Raw genomic sequence first — 10,452 nt, 5'->3', positions numbered from 1 at the left:
TGCTGAATCCCATTGATTTCTCATGTCCTCTACACTGACTCCATTATCACTTGTTGTAGAACTTGAGCCATTCAGCTCACAGGTTGGGAAGATAAGGGGGCTTTGCCTATCTATATGGTTTGGTAAATGCTTTGGCTCTATATGTGCCTTCTATTACTCTTTCCACTTCTTTCTGAGCTCCTAAAACTTGGATCCTCTGGGAAGATACTTCATCTTAGCTTATTATTGTTCTTTCCATTTGAATGGAGGTCTATTAAACTTCTTTAGTGATCCATTAATATCTTTAGACAAGTCTTGTCTTTGCAACTCTGGAAGAGAATAAAATCTCAATCCTCCCATGTCCCTTTCTCTACTAGTTTCTGAAAGAGGAAAGCAAGAGTACACAGATTCATCCATTCACCCATGGTATGAATGAAGCCACCCCTCTGAGAAGGTAGAAGTAGTGAAAGTTGATATGGGTTTTAAATAATCGTCTGTTGGCTCCATACACCAATAAAGCCCATGGAATCCTAGGTGGATCCTGTGGCCTGTAGGAGGTGCTCAGTAAATGGTGTTTATGATGATTATTTCTCTTCATCACACTCCATAATCTCCTTTATGTGGTTGGTGTTTAACATTGCTACCAAATTTCTCTTTTGAAGTTCTCAGTTAAACAAAATCACCTCTAGCTATAGGAAACTTTCTAGTTTATTACAGACTCTGGTCAATAAAAAATAGAATAAATCCTTTTGGATTCCAACCCCTGCATTTTATAGGTTAGGAAACCTGAAGACCACAAACTCCCGCCTGCCCAAGTACGCAGTAGTTGGTGGCAGAATGAAGGAAAGACTAGAGCTCTTAGCCCACCCTATTGGGATCTGCTGGTTAAGGACTAAGACACAGAAGACATTTTGAACCAAGACCCAAGAGTTGTGTTGTTTCTTTTCTGTTAATAAAATTATCATGTGACAAAGCTTAACCGGTTATCTAATCTACCTGCTATTTAAAAATATATCAACTTATTATGAATTGATACAATCTATGAAAATCTTCCATATGATCAGAATCATTGCTTTTCCATATAAACTAATTATATAAGAAGGCTTCAAAATTCGATGTCTGTAAGATTCCAGTCAATGTTGTTTGTGGAAAGGAAAAAAAAAGATGAGGAAAATATTGACATTTAAAAAAAATCAGCTTATGTAGAGGACAAGGTACCTTGTATAAGACAGTTGAATGTGAGGATAGAGCAGTTGGTTTATGACTTCATATTTTAAGAAGGAACCTGTCTAAGGTGCAGGTGATAGCACAGATCTTCACTGTAAGCACCATCCAGTGGGTTGGAAAACCTCTGCGTGAAATTTCTTCTTCTTGGATAGTGAGCGCACACGTACACACGTACACACACACACACACACACACACACACAGACACACACGCGCACGTACACACATGTACACACGTACACACACATACACAGACACACACGCACACACACGTACACACACGCACACGCACACGCACACACACAGTCACACATGTACACACGTACACACACATACACACAGACACACACGCACACACACATGTACACACACACACACACGCACACATGCACACACGCATAGCAACTTCTGTGCATCAGTGGGTTCCTGGGACTGACTCTCCTTCTTGTTTCTCAGGCTGTTTTCTGCCAAATGGTGTTCCCAGCTCTGGTTGCCTGGGCACACAGCTCAATCGGTTTATCTTCCATTCCCTGACTATTGCAAATAGAAGCTCATGGGATCCAATTATTACTGTTTTTTCCTCCCTGATAGAGTTGTTAAACCTATGAGCTGTGGGCGGCCTCCGCAAGATTCTTGAGGAATATTTGAATTCAAAGACTAAAATTTAGCTTCCTATCCAGGGATGAGGTGAAAGGACATTATGAGAAGAGAAAGGCTTGAACTGCCTATTAAAGTGTCAGAACCCCCAGGATTGGTGAGGTGAGACATTGAACTCCAGATTTTCCCTAGCATTTTCCACTTAAACCAGTCACCTTGCTCATTTAACTCTAGGGTTAATCCCCTTTTAAAAAGCTCAGGTGGCTTTTATTTTTAACTTTGAGACTATAATGTTACTATCTTTTTCGCTTTGTATATAGGAAAAATGAAGATAGCACTGAATTGCAGCTTATTAGTTCCAGCATGAAAGAACAGTTGGTGTTTGTCCAATTAAAACATCTGTTGTAATTTCTGAAGCTCCCTCCTCTACCTAAGGATGACTTGGAGCTTGCTAATTGGGCATTTTTATATTGGTAGGTCACGCTTGTTCTAAGATTTAGACTTGCAGATGTAAGGAATTGAACATACGTAAAGCAAGGATGATGCTGTAGTATGACTTCCTCTATGTATAAAGTAGGACCTGAGCTCTTGATTCACTTTATTATTTTCAGTTAAGTTGCCCTCAATTTAAGTTGGCTAGCTGGTAATATGAGCTTTGTGCAGGGTCCTGGAACTCGAATTAACTCCTAGGGTTTTCAAGTGGGAATTTAATTATACTTAGTAAAACAATGACAAAACAGTCCAATCAAGGACTTCTTGAGGCTTTTGATGATGATTTTAATGTGTTTTTTTTTTCCAGTAAGAAAGGCTCAGCCAGTTAGCCACCTAATTAAGCAAAATGACTTGTCTGATAAATTCAATCCTCTTAATGACGACCAGATGCCCACCAAAGCCACTTGAGATTTTATGAGTAATGATTATTAAAAACTGTTATTAACTATTTCACACTAGGATTTTCTGTTCCCTGAAATAACTAAGGGTTACATTTTATTTATTTATTTTTTTTAGTGGGAAGAAAAGCTTTGCTGGGTTTCTTTTTTAAAAAAAATATATTTTATTGGTTCTTTACAGAGAGGAAGGGAGAGGGATAGAGAGTTAGAAACATTGATGAGAGAGAAAGATCCATCAGCTGCCTCCTACATGCCCCCGCCCTGGGGATGCTCCCGCAATCAAGCTACATGCCCTTGACCGGAATCAAACTTAGGACCCTTCAGTCCGCAGGCTGACACTCTATCCACCGAGCCAAACCAGTTTGGTGTAAGGGTTACATTTTAAAATAAAAGGAGACATAGGAAAATAATGTTTAAAAATACAGGTTTACATGATATAGGAGATAAAAAACCCCAAAAGATGGTGAGCACTGTGTGGGGCGTGGCTGTTTAGATGCAAAACTAAGTAATGTTTCAAACTATTCATATTTAACATGTATGTCCATACAGTGAGGATTTATAGAGCTCCTCTAATGGGCTTGCCACTTAATTGGTACCTCAATTTCCCAGTGGATACAATGATGCAATAATTACTACATTATTTGTTGACACTTTGCAGAAGGGGAAATTCTTTGAGTTCTGTAGCACATTAAGATTTGATGGCAATTACGCAGAAGTATAAAGAGATTTCTCAATGTATCACTATTTCCTGTGGCAAGAACACCTTATGTGATTAAATGGATAGTTTTGCATTGTACTTAGCCCAAATGCCCATCCAGGAACCTGGTGTAAGCTCTTTTCTGAAGAAACTTAGAGTGGTATAAGCATCCATACTCAAGTGTACTGGCCATGTACTATTTATCCTTACTTGGGGTGGGGGAAGAAAACTATCAACCACCATGACTTGTCATAGCAAGTTCTATCTTCAAAGGCTCCCTGCAGTGGGGGAACACACTATGTCTCCGCCCCAAGTGATTGTCCCCTTCCTTCAGAGCAATTCAGCTGTGCCCACCATGTGTGACCATTCTCAGCTTCTGCTTCTGTCTCTGTCTGTCTCTGAAATAGGGCTGCACGTCTTTACCCAGAGGTTCGATTTTCTTACTTTCCAGATTTCCCAAGTGCTCTAGTTCCCTAATATGCTCCCATTAAGCCAGGAGGCAAATAGAAAAATCCTGTTGAGTTTTCTGAGAACAGCTATGTTACCTTTGGCCAACCTGGATGAAGCAGAGTTCTCAGTAAAACACAGCTTGTGTAAGTACAGTAGTCGCTATTGGTGCATCCTTTCTGCCAGCTCTCATCTTTGCTTCTAATGGCTGACACTTGTGACTTTGAGCGCGGTGGACACTGGAGCCAACCCCAGAATGCGGAGAGATCAAAAGGCTTGGGACTTGTTAACTCCCCTCTCCCATAGGCAATAGCTATGGAGTAGTGGAAAAGGGGACACAGAAGCCCAGCTCCCTTGATTTGAGGCCAAATTATGATGTAATGTGTGTCTTTGAGGTTCTATGGGATTTCTCCTGAAGTCACACCTTTGCTTTGTTTCTTCCCCATCCTAACCCCGCTTTCTATGGTTTGTTGAGGTGCACGTCCACAATAAATCTATTGCACAGGAATCCTTGTTTACAGTCAACTTCTGGGAGAACCTTGCCAGGGAGGAGGGATTAGAGAAGTAGGGATGATGAGGAGGAATGCCCTCTGTTCAATTCAACTAAATGAGCATGGTGGCGAAAGATGATCAGAGCCCAGAGTTCTTGTTCTTTCCAAATAAGAATATATTCAGAGGGCCTTTCATACTTTTACTCATTATTTAGAGATTCAAGAGCTGCATGCTGTAGACCAGTGGCTCTCAACCTGTGGGTCGCACCCATTTGGCGGTTGAACGATCCTTTCACAGGGGTCGTCTAAGACCATCCTGCATATCAGGTATTTACATTACAATTCATAACAGTAGCAAAATTACAGTTATGAAGTAGCAACGAAAATAATTTTATGGTTGGGTCACAACATGAGGAACTGTATTTAAAGGGCCAGAAGGTTGAGAACCACTGCTGTAGACAAAGGGATTTGTTTAAGGACATATAATTCCATGACAAAGTTACAACTACAACAAGGTTCTCCTGAATGTTTTGGCCAAAGGTTTCCACCCATCTTGGAGTCAGACAGAACAGAGTTTAAATCTCAACTCAGCTAATCACTTTACAGGTGCACAGGTAAATGCTTAAAAATCAGTTTTGAGGGAAGGGAGATACACTGATTTGTAGCGTTTGCTAATTTCCATGGTGTAAAAGGTTTCATGGTGGCCAATTTCAAACTACCATGTCATGTCACTGAATAAAAGTTTGGAGAGATGTGTGAAGTAAGCTCTCGCAAGGTTGGTGTAAGTCAGCTCCAGTACATCCCTGTTGGCAACCTTTCCCTAAACCTTCTTTCTATGCACTCATCTATTACATTGATATATACCCAATCCTGTTTTCTGAGGATTAGTGGTATTACATATAATTGTCTAAAACTGTTGTTATTATCACAATACCAAGGAAAACTGAAAATAGAAAATGATATAAAATAGGATAAATATGCAGTTTATCATTGATATCTGCATTTGTTAGATCGTGATGGACAAAATATAGCCCATGCTACTTGCTAAAGTATTTGATGAAAAATTCTGTAGAAGAGGGAAAAGAATATACAAATGATACTTAATAACGACAATAGCAATGCCTTATATTGTTTCCTGCTCAGTCAGTTGAGAGACTTGAGTGTATTACCTTAGACTGGCCATTTGTTTCAGAGGTCACACCTAGCTTAGGGCTATGTGTGTCTGGAATACACAACTTAATTGTCAATGCCACTTTGTAAACTGTTTACTAAAAGTTTACATATAAAGTGTATAATAGTAAACATATAGAGCAATATTCTTATTCCTGACATCAAATGGTAGCAAATAGCAGGTTGTCACTATTAATGGCATTTTCATTGGAGCAAATTCAGTTTGTATTATAGCAACTAGTAATAATTACCTCAAAATATCAAGGAAGATAGGGGATTCTTTTAAATCACTGTCATGAGATGGAAATACCAAGAGGCACCAAACAAATGTAGGGCACTGTTGCAAAACTTGTTGTGTTAATAGAAACTATTATGTGAACATCCTATCGGTGATTAGAAAATTGTTAACATTCATAAAGTGCAGGAGAGTCCCCCTTGGAGATTTGCTTGCATTCTGTAAGCGTCTTTTCCAGGGAAGAGAATAAGACACTAGGGTGCTTAACTGCTGGGCACACATGGTATGGATCTATTCACTTTCCCTTCCTCAAGAGTTGAATTAGAAGAGCTGATCACCTCTGTATTTGCACAGGTATCTCTTTCTTTAGCACTGTATAATTTGGCATTAGCCATGCTGAACTGAATACTTTACATACATTATCTAACTTAATCTTCACAACAATCTTATGAGTCAGGTAGTCCTCTGTATTCCCATTTTATAGATGAAAAGACTAAGGTACAAAAAGTTAAATAGATCAATCAGAGCCACACAGCAGTGGGAAAGGATTTGAACTATTTTAACTACTATTATTTTCTCTAGTTTTATGAGTTCAAATTGTTTAAACTCCAAATATAAGTGAGAACGTGCAGTATTTTTATGTCAGTGTCTGGCTATTTCACTTAGTGTAATGTCCTCCAGGTTCATTCATGTTGTTGCAAATGGCATTATCTCCTCCTCTATTAAGATTGAATTGAAAAAACTGAATAATATTTCGATGTAAGTGTGTGTATGCGTGGTTGTGTGTGTGTTATATTCAAAGGGAACGCTTACATGGTGTTGGTGGGAATGTAAGCTGGTGTAGCCACTATAAAACACAGTATACTAGTATAGGTTCCTCAAAAAATTAAAACTAAAAATACAACTACCATATGATCCATCCATCTCATTTCTGGGTAGATACCCAAAGTAAATAAAATCAATATCCCAAGGAGATATCTGTGCTCCCAGGTTCATTGCAGCATCATTCACAATAGCCAAGAAATATGGAAAAGTGGCCTTTTGATTGGCTTCTTCAAAATGCTTCTCAAATGAAAGCAGCATTTTTTACCAACCTTTTGTAAGAATTGGAGGAAAGTTGTTACATGAGAAAAGAAACAAAAAAAAGGAGCCAGGCACAGGTGCCTCAGCCTACATTTCCATCTAGTGGGATCCAGATACTCACAGAGGGATGGCTACTGTCAGTTTCTTTGGGTTAGATGCTAAAATCAAAACCCCACATTTCTGCTTGCTCTCTCTTGCCCTCCCATCCTCTCCCTTTGGGGCTATAATGCTCTCCTGCTCTTTCCCACAGTGTGCAGTGGGTCATTCTGGCTGCCGCAGGCATCCTCCAGTGAGCGAAGCAGCGGGCCTGGCTCTCTGTCATGCCCCATCTCCCCCAGCCCCTTAGAGGCCCGTGGAGGAAGGGCCCCGCTGGCAGGAGCTCAGGCTGCTGTCTTCCTCTCAGCGGCATATCTCCTCACTGGCCAGAGGCTGTTGTCTGTGCAGGAGGGAGTGGGGCCACCAACTTCAGTTCATAATTGACTGTTCTCTGCCCAGCAATGATTCAAAAGCAAGAAACATTTTTTCCTTAGTAGCTCTACTTTTGGGTGGAGGCATGTCCCTTGTCTTTTCAGGTCAGGAAACTCAGAGTTGAACTCTGTAATCTGCTATAGGCACAACCTGAATTGTGTAACTAGCATGCATTGAGCATGCAGTGCCTCCAGGCACTGTGCTAAGTGTGTTGGTCCAACATGTAGAAAATCCAGTCCTTGCCCTCTAGTTGAAGCTCTTAGACTAGAGTAGAAACACGTCCATTTTCAGAGAGCATAATAACTTGCATGCAGAGTATATGTGAAGGGATTGAGAAGCACAGGTTCGTAGTTACAAAATAGTCATGCAGATGTACAGCATAGGAAATATAGTCAATAATATTGTAATAACTACTATGTATGGTGCCAGGTTGGTATTGAAAATTTCAGGGGGAATACTTTGTAAAGTATATGATTGTCTAACCACTATGCTATACATCTGAAACTAATATAAAATAATATTGAATATAAACTGTAATTGAAAAAATAATTTATTTTATTTATTTATTGTAAACTTTTTAACAAATATATTTTATTGATTTTCTAAAGAGAGGAAGGGAGAGGAATAGAGAGTTAGAAACATCGATCAGCTGCCTCCTGCACACGCCCTACTGGGGATGTGCCCGCAACCAAGTTTCATGCCCTTGACTGGAATCGAACCTGAGACCCTTCAGTCCGCAGGCCGATGCTCTATCCACTGAGCCAAACCAGTTAGCGCAATTTTTTTTTTTAAGAGAATGGAAGGGTGTTTAAGGAAGCCTCATAATGATATTTGCAGAGGATGACAAGTGGTTAGCCTGGCCCGTGTGTGTGAGGGGAAGCCCCTGGGCAGCATGTTTCCTGCAAAGAAAGCTTTCTTCTTCCTTACCCACCTGCCCTGGCTACATGGTTGTACCTTACATGCAGTCAGTGTGCAGGATGCCTGCAGAAGGTCAAAGAGCAAGTGTGTCCTTGCCTATTCCCCGGTTTCCATGATTCTCTCCACACCTGTCTTCTTCTCTGGTCAGCACTTTGTCCTGTTCTCCTCTGTGTTGGTTTCAGTCTCAGATAGGCCCTTTAAATGGGAGCCACCCAAGCTCTAAGCTATTCTAATAATCTCAGCAGTACAAGAGGCAGTGCTTCTCAAAGTCCCAGCAAAAAGGAGTCATATAGCCACTCCTGAAACAAGCCGTGGGGAAAGGAAGCATACTGATTGGTCAGGACTGGCTCAATCTCACCCCAATACAGAGACTGAGATGGTTTCCTGAAGGAGAATCAGGCTTCTGTTAACAAAATGAAGAGGAATAGATGGTGGGCAAGCAAAAATCAAAACTTTATGCCACTTGTATTCGGTTCTTGGGCTCTATCCATTAACTTAGGGCAATGCTCTTTAGGAGAATCTAGACAGAGGAAAAAGCAGGGGCTGGAAAGAAGACAAAAAGAAGGAAAGAAGGGAATGATCATATTGCTAAAGCATGGTGAGAGGGCAAGCAATCGTATAGCACTTGACATGTCTCAGACTTGTTCAAATTTCCTTTTTAATTTTACCCACAAGCTAAGTTTCATTTATTTGGAGGACCTACTCTATGTTGGGCACAGTTGTAGATGCTGCAGAAGAGGCAAGCACCATGGTCTCATGGAGTTCACATTCTAATGGAGAGGTAGATAGATGAATGAATGGATGGATGGATGTATAGATGATAGGTAAATAGATAGATAGATAGATAGATAGATAGATAGATAGATAGATAGAAGTAGGTAGAGAGTGAGAAAAGAGAAAGACAAAAAAAAGTAGAGGCACTCAACCTTAGGTATGTTTTATCTTTAGGAAGAAACTAAGCATATATAGTGAAACAGCTGGAGACAATAGCTTAGTGCTATAAAATTATATGAAAACACACTAGATATGACATACCTAGAGGCTGAAAAATTTTCAAAAAGAGGAAGTAGATTGGGTTGAGGATATTTGAGAATGGTTTCCAGCCTTGCAGCTTTGTTTGGTAAAGTTGAAAAACATTCAAGTATTGGTAAGCGGAAAGAAACAAACACTGGCCTTGTCTTTCCCAAGTGTTTTAAAAATCAGATTTCTAGGTTCTATCCAGACTTCTGATTCCTATCTTCCCCAGGATAGTCTGGGTAATCCGTACTTTGCTTCTTATCATCATGAATGTGTGGGGACCCTTGCCTAGAAGGCTGGCAGGTGCAAAGCAAGGTGGAGCCCAGTATGCGGGATGTCCTAGGACCATTATTCATTCTCAGCACTCCATCTTTAATCTACTTCTGGCAAGAACTACAAAACTATTGCTAAAGAACATCCTTTGTTTTATAGAATGTGAAGATACAAGAAGGGGAAAGATGGCTACTGGATTTAGTAGAAGGTGCAGAGAATAAATCCCAAATGCCTGCAGATCATGTGAAAGTAGATAGCTTTTTCTCTGGCAAACAGAGGCAGGGCTGTAAAAACTGCAGGTTAGAATATTCAGAGTGTGTGCTTCTAATTCAATTAAGTCCCTCTGCTTTCCATCCACCCCGCTTCTCAGGTGCTCCGCCAGCATATGCTGCTGCACTAACAATGCCTTGTGGACGCGCAGCCCTCCCCGCATTGGGAGAGGACAGCTGTTTCCTAGTCATGTGCACAGCAGGGCAGAAGGGGGGAACAAGCTCTGGGCATGGCTTGGGAGGCCCTAGGTAGACTGCAGGGAACATTCCTGACAAGACAGAAACCAGAACAGAAATTCTACTAAGATGATTCCTGTACTGCACATCCATAATCTGTCAGGAAATGTCTTGGGTGTTTGCAATTATAGATAGCTAAGACCTTAGGGGTTCCTAACTAGCTTGTGAGAATTAATAGCACCAATACTTGCTGCTGCAGGTGGGGGCTCACTTTGGAACATGCTTCCTGATCTCTGGGTAGTTCATGAGATTCAAAGCAGCCAAGACAACACTGCTAATGATGAAGCCATGACCAATGGGGTAGACATTAGCATTTCCACTGAAGGAAGTTTGATTCTAGCTGGGCATGATTGCACTACTCTACTCCCTGGAAATTAGGTGGGGACATTTGATTTACTTTGGCCAATAAAATTTCATGAAGTGAAATTTTTAAACACACTCTAAAAGCTGGTATG

Source organism: Myotis davidii, unplaced genomic scaffold (assembly GCF_000327345.1).
Source record: "Myotis davidii unplaced genomic scaffold, ASM32734v1 scaffold98, whole genome shotgun sequence".
NCBI lineage: Eukaryota > Metazoa > Chordata > Mammalia > Chiroptera > Vespertilionidae > Myotis > Myotis davidii.
The sequence above is the reverse complement of the archived record's forward strand: the minus strand, read 5'-3'. Positions refer to the sequence as shown.